This window comes from Chrysemys picta, chromosome 20 (assembly GCF_011386835.1).
Source record: "Chrysemys picta bellii isolate R12L10 chromosome 20, ASM1138683v2, whole genome shotgun sequence".
NCBI lineage: Eukaryota > Metazoa > Chordata > Testudines > Emydidae > Chrysemys > Chrysemys picta.
The window spans coordinates 6533992-6553480 of NC_088810.1; the positions used below are offsets into that span (position 1 = coordinate 6533992).

The following is a 19489-nucleotide window of genomic DNA, read 5'->3' on the forward strand; positions in this document are numbered from 1 at the left end:
TGATCAACACTTTTTGTAATGAATTTAAAAAAAAATTTAATTTTTCCCCCCAGAAAACTAATTAATACTTTTTTTAACAAAATCAGGAATGAAAAAGTTTTGCATTTTTTTTTCATTTTCTTCGCCTTTTTTCTTTTTCTTTGGAGCTCTTTGAAAAATTATAAATGTGTAAATTTGAAAGGAAGGGGGGGAATGAAATGACAAAATTCAAAACTTCTTTTGGTTTTTCTTATTTTCATTGAAAAAAAAGAAAAAAATGCAAGAAACTTTTTGCATAAAATTTTCATATTAAAAGAAATCTTTTTTTCATGAAAACTACAAAATATATTAAAATGACAAATTTTCAACTTGCTCTACATTTTTCTCAATTCAAAAATGGCGGAGCATCCTGTTTCTAGTTTTCAAAAAAGGTAGAAAACATATGAGGGGAGCTGAATGCACAGCTGAGTGCAGTCACCTCATTTTGGGAAGAAGTCTAAGTCACCTCTGCTTGAGCCCACAAAGAATGTGACTCCCTAGATCACTGCGAAGTACTGCACTTGTTGGTCTATATGAGTAATGGATATGGCAGAGTACGAGATATTGAAGCACAATAATAGAACTAAAGAACATTCTTAATGCCTGACAAAAACTCTTTAACCTCCACTCCCCACTAGTGCTACTCAGGGTGTGTCTATGCTGTCCCTAGTGTTACTGAACATGGCCTTTATGGTTTGTAAGGGGGCTGTAATCATACCTGGGCCTATGACCACCTATTTATAAACTAGCACCTGAACCTCCAGATTCTGAAATATGGGAGCCCTTTTATTGGTGTGATTTTCCGTTATGAGTGACAATAGGACTGCCAAGGATCTCTCACTTAGCAGAATTGCAAACCCTACCTGTTAAGGGAATTGGCTTCCAAGATTTAACCTGGCCTTTTTCTGTGAAAAGTGTCAGAACAATGTAACAGCCGATTTCAGCACAGTGAATTTCCAGTCCTCACAGGCACAGCACCAGTGACGCTTCTAGCCACTGTCCTGCCTCCAACGGATGTGCCTCAGTTTAGCCTGGAGCATTAACTCCAATACAGCAATGCTGATTTACACCCATTTGGAATCTGGCCCGTTGGCTCCAGTGAAGCTATAGATCATTTATACCGGCTGGGGATCTGTAATTCTTATGTGCTCTTGTTGGAATAGGAAGCCCATAGCTTTGTGTTTTACCTCACTCTTTCCATGTGTGTCTAGGCTATTCCAGCTGACCACTGGGCTCAGGGTTCAGGCTTGCTAAGAGATACTGTGATAATATAGAACAGCTGGACAGCAAAGTAATTTTGAGTACTCACCTCAACAAGACGTCCAACCGGACGCACGAGCCCCTGTAAGGAAATAGAGCAGGATCAAGAAACTCCCTTCTCCAATATCATTTCCAAGTTTCTGATTTCTCCCAATAGCAATAGTGTTACCAGCCAGTTCTACACTAGGGGCGCGTTGCCAGTGCAGATCTACCAGTATACTACTGTGCTTTTGCTGGTATCACCTATTCTCCTGTGAAAGCGAAAAGTGGCTATGTCTATGCTACAGAGCCTGTGCCCGCATAGATCCTAGAGTACAGGCTGCATATGCTGACATCAGGACTTGGTCTGATCCAATAATCTAATAACACCAGTTCCCCACTGGACGTTCAGTAAGCTGAGAGACTCACCCCTGTGTTGGTAGAGTTGCCTCCATGCCGGAGATTTTTCAGTATCGCTGTTTTCCAGAAGGGGGTGATTTTTTTCATACGCTAGCGAATATAACGATGCTGGCAGAATTTTTTAGTGTAAACCAGGCCCAGCAATACCAGCAAAACCACAGAATGCAGCATTAAAACTCCTGTCCTGTAAACACTCGCTACCGTGACAGGAGGCACTCTCCTGTTGCTATAGTTAATCCACATCCCTGTGGGGCAGTGCCTAGGTGAAGTGTAAAATTCTTCCACCTATCTAGCACTGTCTACAATGAGGGTTAGGTCGGAACAGCCACTTCTTTCAGGAGTGTGGATTTTTCACGCTCATGAGAGATGTAGCTATATCAATGTGAGTTTTCAGTAGAGAAGGTGTCTCAGACAATTCACGCTCAGCCACAGGGAATGCTAAGAGATCGTCACAGAACAATTCATCACTGGGCAGAAAGAAAAAGAGAACATTTAAGTTCATATTTCACAGAGAAAATCATCATTCTAATACAAAGTATTAATCCTAGTAGTACTTTCACTTTTACCAACAGAGCTTCTACCGGCAAAGCACTGCTTCCCTTTCCATAAAGGGTGGAGATGGGGGGAAGGGCAGCCATGATTTGGAGCTTAATGTTGGTTACCGTTTGATTCCTCCGATTATGAAGTATTGAGTCCGAGGGGTTTACAGCTCCATCGATACCACTAGTCGTATATGATGTTACAAGCCTGATTGCTCAAACTCAACACCTAGACTGTTAAAGAGACCAATCTCCTTTATCAATGAGGAAAGGTTGGAGTTGATTTACCTCCCTGTGTAATATGGCAATATGCTGTCCCTAGAGTTTCTGATCATAGCCTTTATGATTTATAAGGGGTCTAGTATCAGAGGGGTAGCCGTGTTAGTCTGAATCTGTAAAAAGCAACAGAGGGTCCTGTGGCACCTTGAACACTAACCGAAGTATTGGGAGCATAAGCTTTCGTGGGTAAGAACCTCACTTAAGTAATGGACCATTACTTGCATCTGAAGAAGTGAGGTTCTTACTCACGAAAGCTTATGCTCCCAATACTTCTGTTAGTCTTAAAGGTGCCACAGGACCCTCTGTTGCTTTTTATAAGGGGTCTATAATCATAGCTGCTCTTATGACCACCAATTTATAAAGCAGCACCTGAAACTTCAGATTCTGAACATGATGGGAAACAGGACCAAGAAGAGAGCCAACTACAGAAGCAGTTTCTCCTCCCTTGGTGTTCACACCTCAACTGCTAGCAGAGGACCTCACCCTCCCTGATTGAACTAACCTCGTTATCTCCAGACTGATTCTTGCCTGCATATTTATACCTGCCTCTGGAAATTTCCATTACATGCATCTGATGAAGTGGGCATTCACCCACGAAAGCTTATGCTCCAATACATCTGTGAGTCTTCAAGGTGCCACAGGACTCTCTGTTGCTTTTTACAGATCCAGACTAATACGGCTACCCCTTTGAGACAGATCTGTCTCCACTTACATTGATAGAGCAACACTAATTTACACCAGCTTGGGATCTGCCCCTTGTATAGATGAGGCCATGTATGTGATTGCCCATGGTGATACTATTAGCTCCAGTCTCTCGGATGCAGAATGACAGGATTCCCAGTGTATCACAGCTCACAGTATGTATGAGTCCACCTGGGAAGTGATTATAATGAACGGAGCCCACAGGAACCCAGTATAATGGGAGCATTGAAACTGCAAAGAACACTTGGATTAACACTTACATGACCCATGGGACTTGGAAGCCCATTGCTTTGTGTTTAGCGCCAGTCTTTGAACATGTGTCCAGGGTACTCCAATTTTCCATAGGTCTCAGGGTTCGGGCATGCTGAGAGGTATTGAGATAATATAAAACAGCCTGACAATAAAGTAAATCTACAATACTCACCCCAGCAGCTTCTCCAACTGGTCTCACGACACGCTGTAAGGAGATAGTTAGGAGTTACTTCACCCTGCTCTTTCTCCAGTATCATTTCAATAGCTGATTCCTCACAATGGCAATAGTTTCCCAGGTCAGTTCTACAGTAGGAGCGCTTTGCCAGTATAGCGATACCAGTATATTAGTGCGCTTTTGCACATATTCCCCCCCCGCAAAGCAAAATACGGCTATGTCTGCATTGCACTGCATTGCCCCTCCTGTGCATGCCAACAGAAGCACTTTACCAGTATAGCATATTCCCCCCAGAGTGAAATAAGGCCATGTCTACACTACATAGCATAGCCCTGGAGTAGATACTGTGTATGCCGACAGAAGGTCTTCTGCCGATATAGGGACATCATCTCCCCAATCAATGTTCAGTATGATGACAGAATCACCCCTCCGTCGGTGTAGCTACATCTACATGGGGATTCTCTGGCATAGCTGTGTTCTTGCCCAGGAAGGATGATTTTTTCACACTCCTAGCACAAATAGCTCTTCTAGCAGAATTTTGTAGCATAGACCAGGCCCGCAAAAACTGTCAATATTTTTTTCCATAATTTTTTTTCATTTATTTGACAAAATCAGAAATGAAAAAAAATTGGATTTTTGATTTCCCCTCCCCCCTTCCCTTTTTTCTACAGTTTTGGAAAAATTATAAGTATGTTTTGGGGGGATTTAAAAAAAATGGGTTTCAACACTTTTATAAACAGATGACTAGAAAATTATGCAATAGAACTCTTAACTTTTTTCTTTTTAGTTTTAATTATTTTCATTGAAAAAATCAGAAAAAAAAACAGAAAAAAAAAACAATTTTTTCCATGAAATTTCTTTTTTAAAAATTCATTTTAGTTAAAAAAAATAGTTCTACATTTTTCTCCTTTCAAAAATGGCTGAGAATCATGTTTGTTGTTTTCAACAAATATAGAACATGGAGGGAGGAGTTAATTGCAGTTCAGCACTTTTGGGAATCAAGTCCAAATCCTCTGTGCTTGAGCCCCGAAAGAATGAGATCTGCACTTTTCGCTAAATATGTAAGGGAAATGACATGATCTAGGTGAAATTGGTATAATGTGTGTGCACGACTGGTTGAAAGACTGGGTATCAGTGGTTCTCTGTCAAGCTAGGTGGGCGTATCTAGTGCCGTTCTGCAGTGGTCACTCCTGGGTCCGAGACTATTCAATATTTTCATTAATGACTTGGATAATGGAGTGGAGAAAACACTTATAAAATGTGCAGATGACACCAGCTGGGAGGAGTTGTAAGCACCTTGGAAGCCAGAATTAGAACTCAAAACAACCTTGACATATTGGAGAATTGGACTGAAATCACCGAGAGGAAATTCAATATAGAAAAGCGAAGTACTTCTCTTAGGAAAGAAAAACCAAATTCACAACTACAAATAGGGAATAATTGGCTAGGTGGTAATACCCTTGAAAAGGATCAGGTGGTTATTGTGAGTCACAAATTGAATATGAGTCATCAATGTGATGCAGATGTAAAACAGACTATTATCATTCTGGGATATATTAACAGGAGTGTTGAATGTAAGACACGGGAAGTATTTGTTGCACTGTGCTCAGCACCGGGGAGGCCTCCGTTGGAATAGTGTTTTCAGTTCTGGGCGCCACACTTTAGGAAAGATGTAAACAAATCGGAGAGTCCAGAGGAGAGCAACAAAAATGGTAAAAGGTTTAGAAAACGTGGCCTGTGAGGAGAGGTTAAAAAATGGGGTATGTTTAGTCTTGAGAAAAGAGGACTGAGGAGGGGGACCCGATAACAGTCTTCAACTATATTAAGGGTTGTTCTAAAGAGGACTGTGATCAATTATTCTCCGTGTCCACTGAAGATATGGCAAGAAGTAGTGGGCTTAATTGTATCTCACAATGTGTATGACTCGACCTGGGAAGTGAGTCTGTTCATGGCTGTAGAGACCAGAGCCCAGAGAAACCCACCAAACTAGGTACTAGTATGATCAGAGAATTGAAACCGCAAAGAACACCTGGATTAACTCTTATATGCCCCCTTAGGACTTGGAAGCCCTTTGCTTTGTCTTTTGCCCCAATCCTTCCACATCTGTCCAGGCTATTCCAACTGAACCCAGGGCTCCGGGTTTGGGATTGCTAAAAGGAACTGGGGTAACATTAAAGAGATTGACAGCAAAGTAAATTTTGAATACTCACTGGCTCATCAACGCCTGCACCCGCGCCCAAAGACCCCTGCAAGGAAATAATTCGGAGTTACTTGATCCTGCTCTTTCTCCAATATTGTTTAAATATAGCGATTCCTCACATTGGCAATAGTTTCATCAGGCCAGGTCTACACTAGGAGCACTCTGCCAGCCTAGCTATACTGATATACTAGTGTACTTTTGCTGGTACGAATTATTACAGCCCTTCCCCCCATCGAGAGAAAGAAGGCCCTGTCTACACTACAGAGCCTGTGACATGAGAGGCTCTAGTGCAGACGCGGCATATGCCAACAGAAGAACTTTTGCCAAAGTAGTAACACCACCTCCCTGAACAATGTTCAGTAAGCCGACAGACTCGCTCTCCTGTAGGTGGAGTTACATGTACACTAGAGAAACTACGTTTTTGTTTTTGTTTTTGTTTTTGTTTTAAATGACAAAAAATTTCCATGGTTGCTTTGCCACTCAGGGTGGGGGGTGGGCAATCAAAAGCCAAAACTCAAAACATATTTTGTTTTTTTGGTTTTCATTCATTTATTCTTTTCCATGAAAATTTTCATTTCTGGTTAAAAATAAGGTGTTTTAGGTGAGAAATTTCAACCCACTTCACATTTTTCTCTTCTCCAAATTGGCTGAGCATCCTCTGTTATTTTCAAACATTTTAGAAAATGGGCGTGGGGGAGGGAGTTCTTTGCACAGCCCGGGATGTTCAGAACTTTTGGGAATCAAGACCAAGTCATCTCTGCTTGAGGCCCCAAAGAATGAGACCCCACCCCAAATCGCTGACCACCGAAGCACAAGTTGGCCAGATGTGTAGTGGAAATGGCAGAGTAAGCTAATGTCAATCAGTGAGGACCTCTCTATTTCTCCAGCACACAAACCACTTTGAACTGTATGGACACATCGAATCTCAACTTTGGAACAAAATGCGCGTTTGGGATATCGAAGCATGATAACAGATCTAAAGAATTTTCTTAATAAATGAGGAAAACCCTTTAATCTCCTCCCCCCATTACAGTACTCAGCCAATTCAAACTCAGCACAGTGCTAAGACACTGTCCAGGAACAATTCACCTTTGGACAGAGAGGAAAGAGAAGCCATTTCACATCCTATTTCACAGAGAAAACCATCATTATAATAGAAAGTCTCATACTGCTAGCAGTGATGGCATCTTTACCTGTGCGGCCACCTGCGCGCTGCTTGTCTTTGGGGAAAGGATGGTGACGAGGAGAACGGCAGCCACAATCTGGAGCTTCATCTTGGCTTCTGAAAGGTTCTTCCGGGTCCTGATATCCCCAGTGTGCAGCTGGAGGGTTTAGCTTCTCTATTTATACCATGTGTGGTATGGGACATTACAAGCTTGATTGCCCAAACTCAATGGTTGAACTACTTCAAATTAAAAACGCTGATAAGAGCCATGGGTTCTGCTTCCTCCTCTTAATGACTGACTGTTCCCATTCTTAAAAACCAAGTGAATTGTCCAGTGTGGGGCATTTTGGGATGGCTCCTGAAAGCCAGTAACAGTTGATCTAACCAACACATTGTCTACACTGTGAAAGGTCTTCCCCCCACACTGGAGATGGGTCTACCGTAGGTGAAGATATGGCGTCCCATAGATGAAGTATCTGCCGGATCCTTAACCTCCAAAGCCCCTTCAAGGAAGGGCAGTGCTATTATCCCTCTCTTACAGATTAGAAACTGAGGCACGGAGCCTAAGGTCGTCCTCCCCAGAAATGTCCGCCATTGCTGGCCCCCACTAGCAAATCACAAATGGTTTTCCAGAGGAAAGGACTGGCAAGACTGGATTAGACCTGAGAGCCATTTTCTCCAGTATCCCATCTCCGGTACTGGCCAGCACCCACTGCTTCAGAGGAAGGCGTAAGAACCCCGCATTAGCCGATGTGGGAGACTCTGCACTCATGAAAATCTCATCCTTATCCCTAACAGTTAGTCATTGGGTTAATCCCTAAGTATGAGGGGCCACATAAGTACCGACGAGAGACAGAGCAATGTTAAGTGAGTCGGTTGAACCAGTGCTACAGACTGGTGGATATTTGTTTCAGTTTAGCAGTGGTGTACTTCAGTTCAGCTGAAACCGATTCCTGGTCAGTTTAGGATAATGTGACATAAACCTGATTTGAATGGAAAGAAGAGCCTCCACACAGGGGTTTTCATGGTTGAACTAAAATCCCACCATTGGTCAAATAATGGATCTTTCTTGTATAGACAAGGCCTGAGAATCTGGGTCTCTGTTTTCTCTCTCTCCTCCCAGAACCAGGACCCAATCCAAATAGAATACAGAGCTACTACTGAGGTCCCTCTTTGCCTCTCTGGACACCCCAGCTTTCACCTGTCGCTGACGGCATTGCTATGTTGGCACAGCTCTTTCATGCAAGAGCTCTTCCGATAACACATCCACACCTGCCAGCCTGTTCTCCCTGTCTGCCCTTCTTCATCTCTGGCAGGCACCGATCTCACGCTGATAAGAGCCATGGGTTCTGCTTCCTCCTCTTAATGACTGACTGTTCCCATTCTTAAAAAACAAGTGAATTGTCCAATCGATAAACAATAGGAGCCTGTTTAGAGTCTGACCAGCATCACCTCAGAACAAAAGCTTTAGCCGTTTGCCATTTAGAGACGATGATATAACAAGGATAGTCCACGTCAGCCAGAAAGGATATTTCTTAGGCCACTTCTACACTACAAAATTATTGCAACCTAACTGTATGTCAGCATACAGCCAGCCCAGATATTGAATTGCTTGTTGTTGTGCACATTTGGGTCTTTACATCAGGGGTGCACGGCCTCAGCAGGAGGGCTTGTATCAATTGTATTGTCAGTGTGGGGCATTTTGGGATGGCTCCTGAAAGCCAGTAACAGTTGATCTAACCAACACATTGTCTACACTTACACTGCGTCAACCTAATTACATCAACCATAACTATACACTGTCCCAGATTGAGGTATCATTAGAGGAGGTTTTGGAACAAATTGATCAATTAAACAGCAATAAGTCACCAGGACCAGATGGGATTCACCCAAGAGTTCTGAAGGAACTCAAATGTGAAATTGAAGAACTGCTAAGTGTAGTCTGTAACCTATTTTTTTAAATCAGCTTCTGTACCAGATGACTGGAAGATAGCAAATGTGAGGCCAATTTTTAAAAAGGGCTCCAGAGGTGATCCTGGCAATTACAGGCCTGTAAGCCTGACTTCAGTACCGGGCAAACTGGTTGAAACTATAATAAAGAATAATATTGTCAGACATATAGATGAACATAATTTGTTGAGGAAGAGTCAACATGGTTTTAGTAAAGGGAAATCATGCCTCACCAATCTACTAGAATTCTCTGAGGGGGTCAACAAGCATGTGGACAAGGGGGAATCCAGTGGATATAGTATACTTAGATTTCCAGAAAGCCTTTGACAAGGTCCCTCACCGAAGGCTCTTATGCAAAGTAAGGTGCCACGGGATAAGAGGGAAGGTACTCTCATGGATTGGTAACTGGTTAAAAGATAGGAAACAAAGGGAGGTATAAATGATCAATTTTCAGAATGGAGAGAGGTAAATAGAGGGATAGAGCACCACTCAGCTCTGCTCCTAGTCCCGCCCTGACTGCCAGCCACGCACGCAGGGATTCGCTACTAGCCGCCGGGCCCATACCTGGAGCGCCGACTGGGGGCCCCACGGCCGGGCATCTGCTCTCAGCCCTGCATCTGTGGATCAACCCCTGCCCCCAGCTGTGACCCCAGCCTTGACCACCTTACCCCTGTCCATGTCACCCCTCCCTGAGCTGCGACCCTGCTCCCAGCTGGCAGGGGGGGCGCAGAAAGCAGTAAGTGGGGTGCGAGGTAAAAAGTTTGGGGACCACTGATTTAGGATAACGCAACATAAACCTGATTTGAATGGAAAGAAGAGCCTCCACACACAGGGGTTTTCATGGTTGAACTAACTCAGATTAAAATCCCACTATTGGTCAAATAATGTATCTTTCTTGTATAGACAATGCCTGAGAATCTGGGCCTCTGTTTTCTCTCTCTCTGCCCACAACCAGGACCCAATCCTAGTACAACAAAGAGCTACTGAGGCCCCTCCTTGCTTCGCTGGACACACTATCTTTCACCTGTCGCCGGCGGCATTGCTATGTTGGCACAGCTCTTTCATGCAAGAGATCTTCTGAAAACACATCGACACCTGACAGCCTGTTCTCCCTGTCTGCCCTTCTTCATCTCTGGCAGGCACCGATCTCACGCTGACAAGAGCCATGGGTTCTGCTTCCTCCTCTTAATGACTGACTGTTCCCATTCTTAAAAACCCAATGAACTGTCCAGTGGACAAACAACAGGAGCCTGTTTAGAGTCTGACCAGCATCACCTCAGAACAAGAGCTTAGCAGTTTGCCGTTCAGAGACAGTGATACAACAAGGATAGTCTACGTCAGCAGCCAGAAAGGACATTTCTTCTCATGATTACTCACCCGAAAATACCTTGCTGTAGGAGGTTCTCAGGATCACTCCTGCTGATTCCCCACCGTTCAGGGAGACGTCTCTCCAGATCCTAGGAGGCTGTGCAGCTCCTGGTACTCTAGGGCTTGAGGTACACCACTGAGCCCCAAGTACCTGCCTTTTGAGTACTTACCTGGTTAATCCCTGTGGATCTGTGTGGCACAGAGCTGGGTGGTATCACCAAATAACCCAGGGAAAGCATGTCGGTATTCCCATACCGGATCAGATTATGATTATTATTTATCATCTGTATTATGGTCGTGACTAGGTGGCAGATGTGATTAGGACCCTATTGTGCCAGGTGGTACACACACAAATGGTGAGAGACAGTCCCAGCCCCAGATGAGACAGAAAGAGCTGCCGCAATCCATTAGTTTCCTTTCAAAATCCCGGCACGGACACTATGGAGCCATGGGCAACAAGAGGGAATATTGCCTGGGAATTAGAAACATAAAATCAGACTTTATTCCTGGCCTGGAGACTCTTCCCATTCCTGCACCCAGTGGGGTCTTGTTTATGGATCTGCGCCCCTCTGCGGCCCATGGCATAAGGGGGAATCCGCAGCTGGTGTTTCTGTATTATTGTTTACAGGTTTCGGTTCACTGTGCACCTTGCGCAGTAATACCGGGCGGTGTCCTCAGGCTTCAGGTTGTTCATTTGCAAATAAATCGCCCTTTGACGGGATCAGCGTAGTACGTAGATGTGACTTGAGTTTTGGTGACCCACCCCAGACCCTTCCCGGGGGCCAGACGGATCCAATCCATGAGATGACTGCTGAAGGGGAACCCGGAGGCTTTGCAGGAGAGCGGGGAGAGTCTCCGGGCTTTTCCACATCCCCTCCGGACTCCACCAGCTGGACGTGGGACCGGACAGCTGCTCATAGATCAGCTGAGTACCCACAGCAATAATAGAATCTGTCTCTGCCGCTGCAGTGCATGTAGGGGGAGAAATTACCTTCCAAAGCCGCTATAATGAAAACTATGCGGAATCAAAGCCTCATTTCCCCGGGGGCTGGAGGGGAATGTTCTCAGGGGACTGGCTGGTAACTGCACAGACACAGGGCGCTGCGGATTGTGTCTCTGGGTGCAGCCTGGGCAGAGAGAGGGACAGATGTAAACTGGAAACTGACCCCTGTATTTGCATATCTCCTTCATTATAAGAAACAGCAACTCCTTCCCCGAGCAGTCACTGTCTAGGGCTGGGGATACAAGACAAGGAGGAAGACCCGTAACTAGAGAAATAAGGATAGATAGATAGATAAATTAGATAGAAGCTGCTATTCCGGTTCAGACCAATGGTCTCTCTTGCCCAGTATCCTGTCTCTGTCAGTTGCTAGTACCAGAACTTCAGGCAGAGTGAACAGAACAGGGACATTTTGAGTGATCCACCCCCATCTTCCACTCCCCGCTTGTGACAGTCAGAGATTTAGGGTCTCTCGAGCATGGGGTTTGCGTCCCCAGCCCTGTATCCAGTTCTTTTTTGAACCCAGTTGTACCTCTGGCCACCACAAACAACCCAACATCTCATGGCGATGAGTTTCCCTCATTAATTGTTTATTTTGTGGGAAAAAAATATTTTGTGTAGCTCATATTAACGCTCCTGCCTATTAATTTCATCTGATGACCCCTGGTTTGTGTATCTGCGGAAAGGGTAAATAACTGCTTCACTGCGTGAACCCACAAGGCTGCGGCTTCTCAGTGCGAGAGCTTCAGGGTCTGGAGAATGAAAGGTTTTAAGCAGGGGAGGTAAGTAGCCGCATTTGCATCTCCTGCTTTTCCTAAGGGACTGATCAGTTCAACTGCGAATGGACTCCAGTTCCCAGCATGGAGCCCACGGAGGAGAGTGACGTACTAGAGCGTCTAGCAAGGATTGAGGGACTGTAACTCAGTGCCTGAAACCTGATCAAAGCCCCAGTAAATTCATATATCTTGCTTAGCATACAATACTGGGCCTCTGTCATTGCCACACCAATTTTCCTACCGTGCACGTAGGATGAGCTTTTGAAAGAGGACTAGTTATTTCATATCCTTGGGCTTTTCTTTGCCCCTTTTGAGGCAGCGTAGAAGAGACTGGATTTTGAGAAGTTGGGCGATCAGCACCTTCTGCTTATAAATCCCGATAGAGGGGCAGCAATATGGGTATCCAGGCATGGGGCACTCTGGCCATTGACGAAAATATTGGACACGGTCGTTACATGTTGAAGGGGAGAGAACAAAGAGAAATGGATTTACTGTTAGAATATAGAAATCAAAGGATTGGGGGTTTTTTTCTGTTGCATGTTTCAAATGCACCAAGGGCATTTAGGCAGCTTGTGCCCATGGAAGACGAACGGGTTTTGAGCACCTAACAAGTGTTTGTATGTGTTCGGAAACTCCCCCTTGTGCTGTGAAGCAGATACGTCTGGAGAATAATATTGGGGTCTATTTGAGCCCCTTCTTCTCAGTTAGGGGAATTGTTTACGCAATGGTGCTGCTTTTCTATCTACCTAAGACTGGTCCTGATAGTTAAGGTTCAAAATGTTGGTTGTTTGTGCTCTGGGAACATTCATCAATCATATTATTCTTGCTGTGTCTCTAGTCACCTGACTCACATGGACTTCTCCCCCCGCTCTGCACATTGGCTCAAGTCAGAGCTAGTACGGGGCACCAAAATGCCCCTAACCAAAGGTGTACGAGGGACAGTAGGAATGTAAATGAAAACAGGCCCATCTCGCACCCAACTGGCACAGGCCTAAGTGTAAACAAAAGCAGGGAAGGGAGGGGAAAATCGGGATTGTATTGTAGACTTCTAAACTGCTGCATGGGGTGAAGAAATTCCTTGGGCAAGGTGGGACCCAGGAGGTGCTGAGGCCCTTGTGCTAGGCCCTTCACACGGGGGTGAATTTCACCCACAGAGAATTATCCCTGGGCGGAGGAGGAAGGTCACCTCTAGATTAGTGACCCTTCCCTTTCAGTCAATCATCTTCATTCAGGGCTCAGCATTGCCACTGACCTTCCCTCGGGGCTCAGCTTCTCTCTTCAGTGTTAAAAGGACGGAGCTATGAACTGGAGCGGGCTGACCAGAAAGCCCTGGTGAGTCAGTGGGGAGCATCACAGAGTGAGGGCGGATGCACCTGCTCCTTCTTTGCTAAAATAGCCATTGAGCGTCTGCTCCCTGTGCTCCCCAGGGGCAGATGGAATCAGCAGAGCTTCTCTCTCCCCTGACAGTCGTGGGAGATCATGTTAAGGGGAGATCATTTGTGTCTCTCTCTACTGTAATCAGGCCTTCATGGGTCACAACTGAGAATACCAAAATCTAAGACCCCCACACCTGTAAATTCGACACCTCCCCCCCCCCCCCCCGCAATTTCAATTCCTGGGGAAAACACTAGATAGATAGATTAGATTAGATTAGATTAGATTAGATAATTTGGTAAGGGAATATTACATAGACAGTTTTATTGAATGATAGTTAATAAGGATGGCTGGCTGGCTACAAACGACATGGTCCTAGTCTCTCAGACTGGCTGGAGACCAGTTCAATTAGGAGGCTAATAGGAGTGAGACAACGTACAAGGCTTGGAGTCGAACCATTACGATCAAAGTTACTTGCCCGTACTGACACAGAGGGACTGATATTAAAAATAATACTATGGAAGAGGTAGAGCTTAATTGGGGCTTCATGGCAAAGTGATTGGATTTCATGAAGGCTGGGTATGAGTGAGACCTCAGGATGTAATCCTTTGACTGGTTTTCTTTTGAAAAAAGCTTGCCAGTTATTTTTCTCACAGATTTCAGGCAGAATTGCCAGAGTCAAAATGCGAATACAGTTTCTTTACACAGATGAGTTGTTTGTGTAGGCAGAGAATTGAAAAATGCTGTTTTCCAGCCTCTAATGCCCCCGTTCAGTCTGGTCCCCAAAGCTGTGCTGCGCTGTTTTCCTCACTGCTGCCCCGTGGTGTTGTGCGGGAAAAGGGGACTCGTCAGCCCCCCGCTCTCTTTCTCACTCTGTCTGTTATTATTAAAGCTAGAAAATGAATATGTTTGGACGAGGGTTATTTATTTATTCATGTAAACCAGGATTTTTCGCTCTAGGAAAGTGCTCCTTGTGCCAGAAAAGCCATCTTTGGTGGAAAAAAAGATTCAATTCAAACAACAGATGAACAAACAAACCCCAAACGAAACAAACAAGCAAACCTGATGTGTCAGAAGCTGAGTGATCGGTGTCTTTCTGCAGGAATTGGTCACGGACAGTGGTGACACTAAGCGGAATCCCAGCGTAGTGAATTGAAGAGGGTGGGAGACGGAACACGAATGAATGAGGTTGAAGAGCTATGGCCTGCAATATGCAGGAGGTCAGACTAGTTTATCATACTGCTCCCTTCTGGCCTGTAGGTTTATGAATCTGTGAATATCTGAAGGGTTTTGTGTGGTCTCAGAATTTGTCCCCAGGAGAGAAAAGAGAGAGGAAGGGCCCAAAAAAGCATTGTCTAGTCCTTTGTGTGAACTTCTGTACGAACGTAAGAATGTAAGAGTGCTCATACTGTATCAGACCAAAGGTCCATCAAGCCCAGAATTCTGTCTTCCGACATGGCCAATGCCAGGTGCCCCAGAGGGAATGAACAGAATAGGTAATCCTCAAGTGATCCATTGCTTGGTGCCCATTCCTAGCTTCTGGCAACCAGAGGCTAGGGACACCATCCCTGCCCATCCTGGCTAATAGCTATTGATGGACCTATCCTCCAGGAATTGATCTAGTTCTTTTTGAACCCTCTTATACTCTTGACCTTCACAACATCCCCTGGCAAAGAGTTCCGCAGACTGACTGTGTGTTGGGTGAAGAAATACTTCCTTGTGTTTGTTTTAAGCCTGCTGTCTATTCATTTCATTTGGTGACCCCTAGTTTTTCATTATGAGAAGGAGTAAATAACACTTCCTTATTTACTTTCTCCACACCCGTCATGATTTTACAGACCTCAATCATATCCACCTTTAGTCATCTCTTTTCCAAGCTAAAAAGTCCCAATCTTATTAATCTCTCCTTATAAGGAAGCCGTTGCACCCCCTAATCATTTTGTTGCCCTTTTCTGATCCTTTCCAAATTCCAAGATACCTTTTTAGAGATGTGAAGACCACATCTGCACACAATATTCAAGATGTGGGCATACTATGGATTTATATAGAGGCAACATGACATTTTCTGTCTTATTATCTATCCCTTTCTTAATGATTCCCAACATTCTGTTCGCTTTTCTGACTGGCGCTGCACATTGAGTGGATGTTTTCAGAGAACTACCCACAATGACTCCAAGATCTCTTTCTAGAGTGGTAACAACTAATTTAGACCCCATCATTTCCTATATATAGTTGGGATTATGTTTTCCAATGTGCTTTTACCAACGTTGAATTTCAGCTGACATTGCGTTGCCCAGTCTCCCAATTTTGTGAGATCCCTTTGTAGCTCTTCCCATCTGCCAATTTTGCCACCTCACTGTTTACCTCTTTTTCTGTGAACTCATAGACTCATAGACTTTAAGGTCAGAAGGAACCATTATGATCATCTAGTCTGACCTCCCGCATGATGCAGGCCACAAAGCCGTCCCAAACCTTTCCCTTGACTCTGCTGTTGAAGTCCCCAAATCCTGTGGTTTAGAGACTTCAAGTAGCAGAGTATCCTCCAGCTAGCGACCCCTGCCCCATGCTGCGGAGGAAGGCGAAAAACCTCCAGGGCCTCTGCCAATCTACCCTGGAGGAAAATTCCTTCCCGACCCCAAATATGGCCATCAGTAGAACCCCGAGCATGTAGGCAAGTCTCTCCAGTCAGACCCTCATTGGCCATTGATACTATTTACCAGCGTTGGCACACTGTTCATTTGACTAAAATCATGTTATCCCATTAAACCATTCCCTCCATAAACTTATCTAGCTTAATTTTAAAACCAGACAGGTCCTTCGCCCCCACTGTTTCCCTCGGAAGGCTGTTCCAATATTTCACCCCTCTGACGGTCAGAAACCTTCGTCTAATTTCAAGCCTAAACTTCCCCATGGCCAGTTTATATCCATTCGTTCTCGTGTCCACATTAGTACTGAGCTAAAATAATTCCTCTCCCTCCCTGGTATTTATTCCTCTAATATACTTAAAGAGAGCAATCATATCCCCCCTCAGCCTTCATTTGGTTAGGCTAAACAACCCGAGCTCCTCGAGTCTCCTTTCATACGACAGGTTTTCCATTCCTCTGATCATCCTAGTGGCCCTTCTCTGCACCCGTTCCAGTTTGAGTTCATCTTTTTTAAACATCGGAGACCAGAACTGCACACAGTACTCCAAATGAGGTCTCACCAGTGCCTTGTACAACGGAAGCAGCACCTCCTTATCCCTACTAGATATACCTCGCCTAATGCATCCCAAGACCGCATTGGCTTTTTTCACTGCCACGTCACATTGTCGACTCATAGTCATCCTGCGGTCTACCAGGACTCCAAGGTCTTTCTCCTCCTCCGTTACTTCTAACTGATGCGTCCCCAGCTTGTAACTAAAATTGTTGTTAGTCATCCCTAAGTGCATCACCTTACACTTTTCACTATTGTGGAGGAAAAAGTTTGCTAGGGCCTAAACTTTAGTTGTCTCGGGCCTGAACTTTGGTTCAGACCTGAACATTAGTGAAGTCTATTGTAGGTGAAAGGTTTTTAGAGGCAGAATAGAGGAAAAGTATAAAAGCAGAACTATCTATAATTATAAGACCTGTGATTCATAGTGCTGCATTGACAGTTTTGGAGAAGTCTGGAAATCGCAGTAGGACAGACTGTGAAAAACAGGAAAGCTTAGAAACCGCAATAAGGCAGACTGTGAAAAACAGGAAAGCTTGCTAAGCTATATTCCCTTTATGGAGAGTGTATTCCAAATATGGCAATAATGCTGATAAGACAGTATGTATCATGTAATTGTGGTTTTATGCTATATAAGCTGTGCAAGATTCTGTAATCGGGGGGATTGCTAGTTTACTGGTACCCCCCATGCATGCATGAAAATAAAAAGGCCTCAGGCGATTCTGATTCAAACACAACGCGTGGTCATTTTTCCACAACAATCTTGGTGCCGTGACTCGGATCCACAGACTGTCCACCGGACCAGGAGACCGCGGACCATTCCCCTCCGAACCCAGCCGGCACTTGATAGGTGAGAGACCTTTTAAATCTCTATTTGGGTTATCGGTGGAGGACTGTCCGTAGGCCCTGGGTCGGGTGAGTAGCAAGCTGGATATGGACCTTTTGCTGCCAGACTCGCCTGACAACTTTTTGGTTTCCCGGGAGGAGCCACGGGTAAGTGGCGGGGAGTCGGGGTTCCCACAAGGATAGGCCTTGGTTTTAGGCCTTACCTCAGTGTTTGTGTGCAAGTGTGAATGACTGAAAACGAATGAGGGTCATAGGAAGACGCCCAGAGCTTTCTGCGAGGCCTTGAGGCTTACGACCAGGAATGTCTCTAAAGCAAGCCCTATGACCCGTGTGAGTGGCCTGATATTGTTCAGGGGGAGCTGAGGATCGTGGGAAAAAGGGATGATAGGTTCAGGAAGACGCTATTGGAAACCTAGGGATTGAGAGATTGGATCTCACAGTCGGTAACCTCGGGATGGCTGACAAAAACCCTACAATCAGGTAGACTCCAGGAATGCAGGGGGAGCTGAGGATCGTGGGAAAAAGGGATTATAGGTTCAGGAAGACGCTATCGGAAACCTAGGGATTGAGAGATTGGATCTCACAGTCGGTAACCTCGGGATAGCTGACCAAAACCCTACAATCAGGTAGACTCCAGGAATGTAAATGTAATTGGTATACCAGAGATGATAAAAATTTGTAATTTCCATTAGAAGAAAGCTTTGACCTTGACAGGATTGTGCACCTCAGAGGCGCACTTCTTGCCAACAAAGTCGGACAAGATCAGTTTGATGTATATTTTTATTGGTGTAAGGAAACAGTAAAACGGCGCCATAAATCTCAAGTAGGGAGTCCCAAGGACTCCCAAGAAAAGCTTAAAAAAAGATAAAAAGGAAATTGACTCTTTTCCGTAACCCCGCTGGCCAGCAGATATCGCTCTATTCATCTAGACCCCTTCAGGAGGCAAAGCCCCTTTGGAGTATCCCCTCCACACCTCCTGACGATCTTATAGACCTGTTATTGTCAATTTTTCTTTTAGTCCTTGTTTATCGGTTAACCTTTTGGGAAAAGACTTGCTGTGTAAATTAAATTGTATAATCTGCTGTACCCCAGATGGTGTGTATCTGGACGTGCCTGGTCCCGCTCACAATGAAGTCCTGGCAGTTTATGGGAGAAAACTGACCCCAGCCCTTCCTCGTTGCAACAGGAACTGCTGGTTAAGGTCTCTCCCTCCTTGTGGGCTTTGTGAGCCGATCATGCCAACCAGGTTGGGGGCATTGAGTCTGCCCAAGCCGTTAAGATTGGCCTAAACCCAACAAGGTGCAGCAGTACCCTCTATCAAAACAGGCCAAGGAAGAATCCAATGTGTTGTTATCTCCTTGATTTAACAAAAAGTCATTATTTCTATGGTCAGTAAGTGTAACTTTCCCGTTTTATCATGTTGTTCATGCTGTTGTTCTTTTTTCCTCTCCCGTTGTCCCTAGCCCTGTTATTATTCTTTTTTATAATGCACCAGTGCTGAGGGGTTATTATCACCTCAAAAAGAGATTGTATTAAGTCCAGACATAAAGAATTAAAGTTGTTATTAAGTAAGATGCATCTAGATGTAATGTGTGTATATAAATAGGTGTATATAAATAAAGAAAAGGGGGGTTAGTCATAATGCCCACCCTCCTTGCTAAATTGGTAGTGAAACAATGCCTGTGCCCATGGAAAGAAATAATGCAGCAAAGAAAAAGGATCGGGCCCAAACAAGCAAGCAACCAGAGTTTGAGGAAGTTGAAAGAAAGAAAGTGACAAGTTAACTGTATAGTTACTGTAGGGAATCAAGCAGTGAAACTTGGTAGGAATGTCTGTAAGTAATCCAGGCAAGAGGTTATTTAAGTGGAATTATTCAACTATGAATAATTTAGTCAAATTTGCTGAAGAACACTCCTGCTGTGTAAAATCTGTATTTTATAAGTTTGAGATGAATTGGTATTGTTTAAAGTTGCAAAATGAGAATACTTTTGCCA

At 44.6% G+C, this 19489-nt stretch overlaps 1 long non-coding RNA gene across 1 annotated transcript in view; it reads right to left on the reverse strand.

Annotated features, from left to right (window-relative positions):
* LOC135976848 (uncharacterized) overlaps positions 1-19489 on the reverse strand; it is a 1653704-nt gene that overhangs the window by 1079232 nt on the left and 554983 nt on the right. The window contains exon 2 of the long non-coding RNA XR_010594139.1: positions 5835-5870. This is a non-coding gene — a long non-coding RNA (uncharacterized LOC135976848). The remainder of the gene's footprint in view (positions 1-5834; positions 5871-19489) is intronic.